Raw genomic sequence first — 8,974 nt, 5'->3', positions numbered from 1 at the left:
TTTTGGCACAGCTGGGCTGCGCTGAAGCCTTGAACGCTCTAGTGTTACTGCAGGGCTCACCGCCATGCAGAGGTCCTCGCTTGGGAGGATTACCCTCCGCTCTAAGCAAGGCGTAGCCCCCCAAGCTCTCCAGAACGATGTTTCTTGCCTCGAACCCTTTCGGGTTTCTAAATCTGAGCGTTTCTCTCACGCGCTCCGAGAGCCAGCGTAGCGCCCTTGGTATCTAGCACTTAAGAATCTGAACCCGAATCCGTGCTCGGAGGAAGAACAAAAGACAAGCCAGGCAAAGCCTTACTAAACTGAAATGCTGGTCTGTGGTGTGGTAAATCAGTTTGTTAGATGGGAGCGTTTTCTGTCTGGAAGATAACCTAGTCGATTGGAGGGGGATGCCGTTTGTGTTAAAACAGCTTTAATTACTGTTAGGGAGACTTGTTTGTATTGCAGGTCTGCGAGTGGAAGTGCTTTAGCAGAAGAGATGCTGTAAATATGCGAGTGGACAGAGATAGCGTTGCTCTTGGTACAAGTTGTCCACCTTTGTAAAGGGGGCTTGTATTAGCTTAAAACACATTTCATTTGAGATGCAGCTGACCTCAATTTGGAGTGTGATGGCATTTTTACCCACCCGGCCCTTCAAGAGCAAAGGAGTCACCCCCTGTCATTGCCTGACATCCCAAAGCCTTAATCAATATCTTGCGTTGCAGGTTGCGTGGCTTAGGAAGTGCCAGGTCCGTGATGACGCTGCAGCGTCTTCACAAACTGCCCCTTATCACAATGCAGTGGTTGCAATCAGGGCTCGAAAGAAGACAAGTTTTCCAGCCGGAGAACCAAACCTATGAGCAAGGTGTGGCATGAAAGTTAAGATGGACTTCTTAGGAATTTCTTATCCCTGCGTGTTCCCACCATCATCTCTCCTTCCTTTTCCCTATATTGATGCCAGGGGGTGGGAGTAACTCTCAGATTTGCCTTGGGGGCTCCCTTTGCTTCTCCCCTCCCCCCAGTATAGTTACATCTGCCTTTCAGCCCGCTGTGCAGGTCCTGGTGGGAGCAGAGGCCCCAGCCGATGGGGCTGTGTCAGCAAAAAGCCTTTTCTTGCGTTGATGTGGCTGTACTGCCAGCGTGAGTTTGTACCGGCGTGGTTTGTTTCTCTGCGCTGGAATAAGTGATATCAGCAGAAGCATGTCTTGCCAGAACGAGCAGTAGCTGTGGCAGAGGCACTGAGCAGTAGAAGTCAGTATAGCTGTGCTTGCAAAGCGTCCCTGGCAGAGACACTGGTTGGAAAAGGGGAAAGAGCAGCTTCTGCCTTCCCTTGGCTAGATTAGTTGAATCTCCTCCACAGTTTTTAGCAAGGAGGGCTCTCCATTACTTTCCCTTTCTCCCGAAGTTCTTGGCATTTTTGTTGGTCATGAACAAATCCTCGCAGCAAACCGGACGCTGCTCGTAACCGTAACGAAAAGCTGGGTAATGCTAAAGGGTTGCGGTGTGGCTGAGAGTCTGTCTCGCTTGACTGTTGGGGAAAACTGCAAAAAGCACCCAGGTAGGAATTGACTTTATTGGGAGAGTATGTCAAAGCTTATCAAGTACAAGGTTGGAAATCTTATGTTGGAATTAAAACTTAGGCTGTGCGGAATTTAATGGGATAGGTCTGTACATATAGCTTGCCAGGTTTTCCGCACAGCGGTGGCCAGCACATGAGTGGGTTTTCTCAGTTTTCAGTATTTAAGTTCCACGCCACTTCTGGTTTGGCTTTTTTTTTCTTTCTTTTTTTTTTTTTTTTAAGAGGATGTTTCCTCTCTGCCTGCTTTTCCTGAGAAAATTTGACTCTGAACACTTGAACGCATATAAGGCAGCTCCTTCGTAGTCTCTGCATCTCTTCCTTGCCATGTTTGCTTCCTTGCTAGGCTGTTTCCAAGGCTAGGTATAACTCTCATAGAGAGAGAAATTAGTCATTCAACCCTATTAGTTCATCAGTGCTTTTGGATCTGTCCTGTTTGTATTTCTTACCAAAACAGAATTGTGTGCAGCAGGTTTTCTCTCTTGCGTGTTTTCACATAGCCAAGATGTTTATGCACGTCTTTCCTCTTCGGTTACCTGGCATTTTAACTGACAGATTTCTCCACCCAAGCACCATTTTTTTTTTCGTGGTGGTGAGTGAAATACTCTGCAAAGCATTTGGGCTTGAAAGGTGCCTGCATAGTACAAAGTTTTGTTATTGCTTACAGTAGCACTGATTTACAACGTTGTGCTKTTTTGTTCTCATTGACTACTCGTGACAGCACGTGTGATTTTAAAACCGAGGTTACTTCAGCCTTCACTCATGCTTACACTCGGATTTTTTTGTGTATTTGGCTGTTGGCGAAGCCCTAAAACGAATCTCACGTGCAGAACAAATATTACTGTCATGACTGTGGCTAGTACACAAAATCTTGCATGGCTTCTTGGAGATTTTAGGCAATTGTTTTTTATTGTTAAGTGTTCCCTTCACATCTTCTGGGAAGGGGCACTTGTTTATGAAGATGGTGGGCTGCATATGACTGTTCGTTAAGTCTCAAAAAAAAATGTAGTTTTATATATTCTCTCTGTATTTCTAATGGAAAGAGTGACACCAACCATAGTTCTGGAGTGGAAAGACACATCATGCATTCCCAGACATGAGTGATAATTTTTCTTTCTTTTTTTCTTTCTTTTTTTTTTTAATGCATGTTTTCAGAGCTTCAAAGAGTTGTTGGGTTGTAATGCAGGCTGCTTTGGTCACTGCCAATTTGAGCCATTTCCACAGGATGTGACTGAGTGCTGCTTGAAAAGGGTTCCCACTTTCTGTGTAAACAGAGCTATGCGTCTGAGGGAAGTTATTTTCCCTGTGTATTTAGTCATGGGAGGGTTTATTGCAAAACATTGATTCAGACCTTGCCCTTACAAATTTTTGAGATTGAACACAGATAAGTTTAATACCCTTGTTAGCTTTTAAAATGCAGTGTCATGCCGGGATGTCTGCAAGGACTTATAAAAGGTGGTAGAGCCAGAAAGAAGTGCTGGGCTGCAAGACTCATCCAAATCTGGATAAAAGCTTTTGAAAAGAGGACTCTGGTGGCTCTGATAATGTACTTAATGGGTGTTTTGCCAGATAAGAGCTCCTTTCAGAATGTGTTTTCTGCCTTGAGTGGGACTGCGTGCAATCGGTGACATCCCCGAGAGATCGAATCAAGGTATCTGCTTTTTGGGCTTAGCCGAGCTATACTGTCGTTAATAGCTAATGCAGCTTTTTGATGTGGTTTAGAAATTGAAGTCAAATTTTCTTTCGAGCGTGCTTATCCTCTTATATAAAGAGGAGAAGTTTGACATCTGTGTCAAAATTGTAACAAGAAACTTGGTATTGTGCAACATGCAGAAAAATGCAGTTCTTGCCTCCAGGACCTTACTATTTAAAGAGCTGCAAATGTTCTCTTAGACCTTCAATTAATTCATAYTTGAGCACACTAGGGAGTATCTTCTCATCCCAGTTTTATGGTAAGTTAAAATATATATATATATGTATCTACTAGCTAAGCAACTTCCCGAGTGAAGATGAAAATGTGTGTTTTCCCCTTATTTAGTGTGGTTGGGCCAGCTGTGATTTTTGACTTCAGTGAGCTGTATCTGTTCTTGTGTTTTTAGATGCATTTTAAAATATTAGTCTGGTTTATGTTGTTTCGTGGCATGTGCAAGTTCCATAGTAGCTGGGGCTTTTGAGGGTTTAAGGTAAGACATCAGTGCTGTCTGAATTTTTGGGCTTCTTGTTAAGTTAGGATCGTTGTGCTGTAGTAACGCTCCCTTCTGCCTCTGATCTCATCAGATCTGCGACGATCGGTAGCATTAGCCCTGTCAATGCTTCGAGATGCTTCTAAGGATATCCTAGGTCTCGGCAGAAAACAGCGTTTGATTCTGCCGAAAAGATGCTTTTATTAAATTGATTCTCAAGGTGCAGTAGTAGGAGGTGTCATCCTGCTGGACAGGTCGTATATTATAGATGTAAAAGCAAGAGATTGCCACTAAATACTGAAAATACATGATGCTTTAGCAAAATTCTCATTTCAGTATATGTGTTTTGGCTGATCAAAGCTGCCTATAAGGCTGAGAAAATTATTACACTTGCCTGTAATGAATCTATAGTCTGTCTGGAAGTGGCACATTTCAGTAGGCAAAGATACGGTTAGCTGAATGATTTAGGATTTGATCCTATCCTGGATAAGAGGTAGCTCATAAATGTAAAAATGTTRCTGTTAAGACTCTATTCAGTGTAGGTGACTGTAGGAAGAAAGCAGCGTGCAGAAACATCCACAACTGTTCATCTCAAAACTTTTCACGTAGGGATTTGGAGAGCGGAAGAGCTGTTCTGTCGTACGTATGAAGTTTTTTATCATGCTGGAGAGACTATAACRATATAAGTGATTTATTCTTGCTTTAACAGAAGAGTGTGAGTCCCTTCGGTACTGAGGGGCAGTTAAGCTCGTAGCGAGCTTCCAATCACAGAGGAAGCTGCTAAATGCATGTGGAGCATTAAATGTATTTTAAAAGCTTAGTTCCTCCAAAGGAAAATGTTTTCAGTGACACTGTTTTCTCCTGTCCTGTCCTGTCCTCCTGTTAAACCAATTCCGGTTGTTCCTTTTCTTATTAGGGTGCCTTTAAAAACGAAAGGAGCACAAAATCGCTCGCGAAATGTTTTGATGGTTGTGCATCAGATCCTTTCATTGGAATGAGAAAGCGGCTGCTAAAAACAACTTAAATGAGAAGTGCAAAGAGCAGCCACTCTCATGCCATTGTTATCACATCCATTCTGTGGCCGAGCGTATTGAGCTAAAATTGAGCTCAATTCCTAGCGTGTCCGTTGAGCAGCCACCTTTAATCTGTCCTGTTGAATGCATACTCTTCCTGCATTTGTTTTTAGAGCGGCTGTTTTTTCCCTATCGCACCGGTGGCTGGGGACTTCAGAAAGTCCTTTGGCCGTTGAGGTTTTGGAGCAGCGGTGACCTGGTCGGAGAACGTGGACGCACATCGCGGCTCAGGTTAGGAGACATGCGCAYTGCCTTATCCCGCTCCCAACCCCGCGGTACAGCCTGGCTTTTGGATGCTGCRCTACTGGGAAATGCCGAGGGTTTTCCGTAATCCTTCAAGATAGGGTTTGCCCGGCTCTCCTGCTCCGTGCGACGAATGGCTGTGCTTATTGGTGGGAAGTTGTGGCAGCTTAAATTAGAAAGAGGTGCTCGTTTGGGTGGCAGGAGCGCTGGGCTGTGGTTTGGGGTGGTAATGAAGGGAAATCTTGGGCTGCTGGGGGCCGAGCTCTTGAGTAAGAGGTGGGGATGAGTTTTAAATGAACGCGCTTCCTGTGAATTTTTATTTGCTGTTTAACTCGGTGTGGATTGGATTGCTGTTGCAAAGAGGGTTTTTTAATGTCTTTTCCTCCTTAATGTTGTTTAATATCCAGTATTCATAAGCCTTAGTAAACAACCTTGAAAAGATATGCCAGGCAGGATAAAATGATAGCCCGTGGATTTTAGTGGTGAGGCACTTAATTGTAGTGGATTTGTTTCTCAGTGTGTTGCTTTTTTATTATTATTATTCACTGAGGACAATTTCCTAAGAAGAAGAAGGAAGAGATTACTGAAAGCAAATTCTCAAAATGTGTGGAAAGAGAAGCAAATACTTGTCTGACTTGTTTGCTGTGTCTTCTGAAGATCTGTGAGAAAACTGGGTCTTGTGAAATCTGTTTTAAATTAATTGCAACAGCGGTTGGGTTGTACTTTCCTGTAGGTGGCTCAGTTGCTTGCAGGCTGCGTTTGCCATGTTGATGGGGCTGTTTGCTACCCCATGCAGAGGCATGCGGGTCGTTCCTGGGTCCTTGCCCCTCTTTCTTTGTCCTGTAAAGACTTGGGGAAAGCTGTAAACGTCAGAGGAGACATCAAGCAGTCCTTCCTGCTCAATAATAACGTTTTACACATTTGCATTGCCGATGATGGAGAAGTAGGAGCTGCCCAGGAAGAAATTAATTCTCCTTCCCGTCTGCTACTTTCTGAAGCATTTGAAGAAAAGCTCTGTTGCTACCTCTAAATGACACCGCGTTTTTCCTGAACCRGTTTGTTTTCCCCCGTGAGAATACGTGCATGCAAAGCGCTGTTGCTGATTCTGCTAAACATGCTTTTGCCGTAATCTTTAGCTCTCGGAAAACGGTTCTCCCAGTGCTCGTTGCTCTCACAGACCTCATTGACGGTTAATGAAAGAGACTCTGTCTAGACTGCCAGTTACGGAGCTAATGATAGCTCAGCAGGATTTGGAGATACGAGAAGCAGCGTTGCCTTAAAGCCGGTCCCGTATTGAAATCTCCRTTTGATGCTTGGCAAGGCTCTGGTAGAGGGAAGTTAACGCACAAAAAAGTGAAGGCGTGTTGTGCAGCTTCAGGGTGAAAGCAGCCCATATCCTCTTCCTCCCGGGTTACTTTTCCCTGTGAAACTGCGGCCGATGGCCTCGCGCTGACATACGTGTCCCGTCCGCGTGGACCCTTAGGCAGTGTTCTTCTCTTCCAGGCCAAATTGCACAACGCTGCGAGAGGGTCCCGGCTTTGTATTCTCAGAGCAGCGATCGGTATTCGTTAGCTGCTTACGCTGCCTGGTTAGTATCCTGTGAATAAGGATACTGGTGATAAATTCAGGCACATTCTGAATTTATATGTTTGGTCCCTCTTTACAGGTGTCAAGGCAAGCACTTAAGCTCTGCGCTTGCTTTTCATAAATCTTACTCTTTTCCGTCAGCCTTTTATGTTTTGATTAGTGTCTCTTTGTTTCCATTCCAGTGCCGACTATTTCCAGCTAGCTGTCAAAAATAAAAAAAAGAGCTCTTGGCGCTCTCTGAATATTCATCTTAACTGGAGAGAGGCAACGACCTAGTTTCTTAAGCGCAGGTCAGGGAACCAGAAATCTCGGCATTGTAATGCCGGCGCTGTCAAGGACTTGCTGCTTCTTGACCTTGGCTTCTCGGTGCTTTTGTTCCTTTACCTATAAAAGGGGGTTAATTACCGCTGCGGCGCTTACAAGTCGGGCAGCGGGACACCCGCTGATCGGCGCTTTTGTAATGCGCGAATGCGTTTGAGGGTGTGTTTGGTAAGTTGGTGGCAGGTATATGTGGACACTGCATGCTGTCACGCCAGCGCGTTTTCTGTTAGCTGTCAAGTGTACCGTGTTTACCAACACCACCTCTTTATTCTATGGCTGAGAGAATGAAAATGTTTTCTGTTTTGTTGCGTTTTCATTTGTTTTTGTCGCATGTTTGGCAAACAGAGCGGAAATGAGGCTTGTTTCGACTCAGTTCAGTGGGATGCAGCCTGCCTTGTGGGCAGCACGAAGCTGAGTGTTGCCGGAGGGTTAACTGCCGTCGGCAGCCTTCGCTTCGTGGGTTAGATCAACTTGTTTGCTTAAGATGATGACAAGCAAATTCGGGATGTGACTTGCCAGGTGGACGTCGCCAGACGTGCTTCCAGCGGCTCAGCGAGAGTGTTGGCCGCGTTATGTGTGTTATGGCTGAGCAACTTATCTGTTGTGCACGAAGACAGAGAGGAGACCATCGAAGATGGAGAAGAGACCRTCGTTGGCGAGTGCTTGTGTACTAATGATGTCTCTGTCAAGATGGTGGTAGATATCTTGAAACCCTCCTTGCTAGCAAAGGTAAAAACTTTGCATCAGCAAGCTCCTGTTAAGTCAGCAGTACATCTGAAAGCTGCAGATATTGATTTAAATGAAACCTTGGCTGCTGAGTCTCTTCTGTGCTAATACATAGCTTTTTCTGCTTCATCCTTGCTGGAGTGAAAGTCAGTAACATCGAGCTCTTCACCCCTTCAGATGGGATGTCTCGGAGCTACTTGTTACTTAAATTTCTTAGTCAGTAAGGGAACACTGTGGTTCTTAAAATAAGGTTGTAGAGTGAGTTTGCTCTATTGCAAACACTGAATTCTTCCACGCCCCCCTTCCTTTAAATGCTTATGTGCGAAGACCACATTAGAAGGGAGTGGGGGAGAGAAGCAGAGGCTTGAATGTGAACGCTTGCGTGATGAGTTGCCCTGCTAGTAAACCCTGACCTTGACCTAGCATTTGTGCAGCAATTTACTTTTATTGAGCGCTAGAACTTCATTCTTCTTTCCTGTAGCAAACTGCTAAGCCTGAATTTTAGAGCCATGTTGGAAACCTAAATCTTGCCTGGCTGCCCTGCCCCTTAAAGCTATGAGAGGCTCCTGAACTGGAATGTGTTAAACATTACAGCGTAGATTAACGCGTATTTACTGAACTCCCTTGAAATGGCTYGTAGTCTTTCTGGAGGAAGCCATACAAAGCAGTGTATTTTGCTTTTTTCTTTTTTTCACCCCCTTCTCTCTCTTTCTCTCTCTCTCTCCCCCCAGGCTTTTGCTTGGTTTCTTTTGGAAGCAAGGCTTGTTGCAATCACTCTAGCCCTCTTCCTCTCATGCTAACTCCTGACCCTGTTGCTTTTCAGCCTAGTTCAACGGAGGGAGAAAAATSTCAGAGATGTTAAGGTCCTCCACGTTTTGTAGGGAATATAAAGGGAGAGGAAGGATGCTGTTAGTGCCTTCCCTGAAGGAAAGAAGGCAGCAGGAGCTCAACTTCACAGAGACCAGAGAAGCTGAAGGAAGAGGTACCTGGGAGGAGGAAGGTATGACTCCCTCAGCTGGATTGCRGTAGGCACCGGGGCTCCATTGCAAGGGCTGCATCAATAGGAAACTGCATTTTTTTTGGGTTCCTGAGATGCCTGTTTTAGTGGCTGTGCCTAGGGAGGTGGATACAATCCATGATTTTCCAGGCCAAGGTACTTGCGCGCTGCATAGGATTGTGCCACTTGCTGCAGGCCGCTTCCCCGTTGCAGTGCCTGATTGACCCCCGGCACCGCAGGGACTCGATGTGGGCAGCAGTTTGTTGGGAATTGCGCTGGCAACGACTGCGGA

General features: G+C 45.2%; 1 protein-coding gene across 2 annotated transcripts in view; it reads left to right on the top strand.

The window, feature by feature from the left end:
* The window catches only part of FBXO42 (F-box protein 42), a 49,214-nt gene that overhangs the window by 857 nt on the left and 39,383 nt on the right, over nt 1–8,974 (top strand). The window lies entirely within an intron of this gene.

This window comes from Rhea americana, unplaced genomic scaffold (genome assembly GCF_003343005.1).
Source record: "Rhea americana isolate MKP2758 unplaced genomic scaffold, rheAme1 scaffold_603, whole genome shotgun sequence".
Lineage (NCBI taxonomy): Eukaryota > Metazoa > Chordata > Aves > Rheiformes > Rheidae > Rhea > Rhea americana.
The sequence above is the reverse complement of the archived record's forward strand: the minus strand, read 5'-3'. Positions and strand labels throughout refer to the sequence as shown.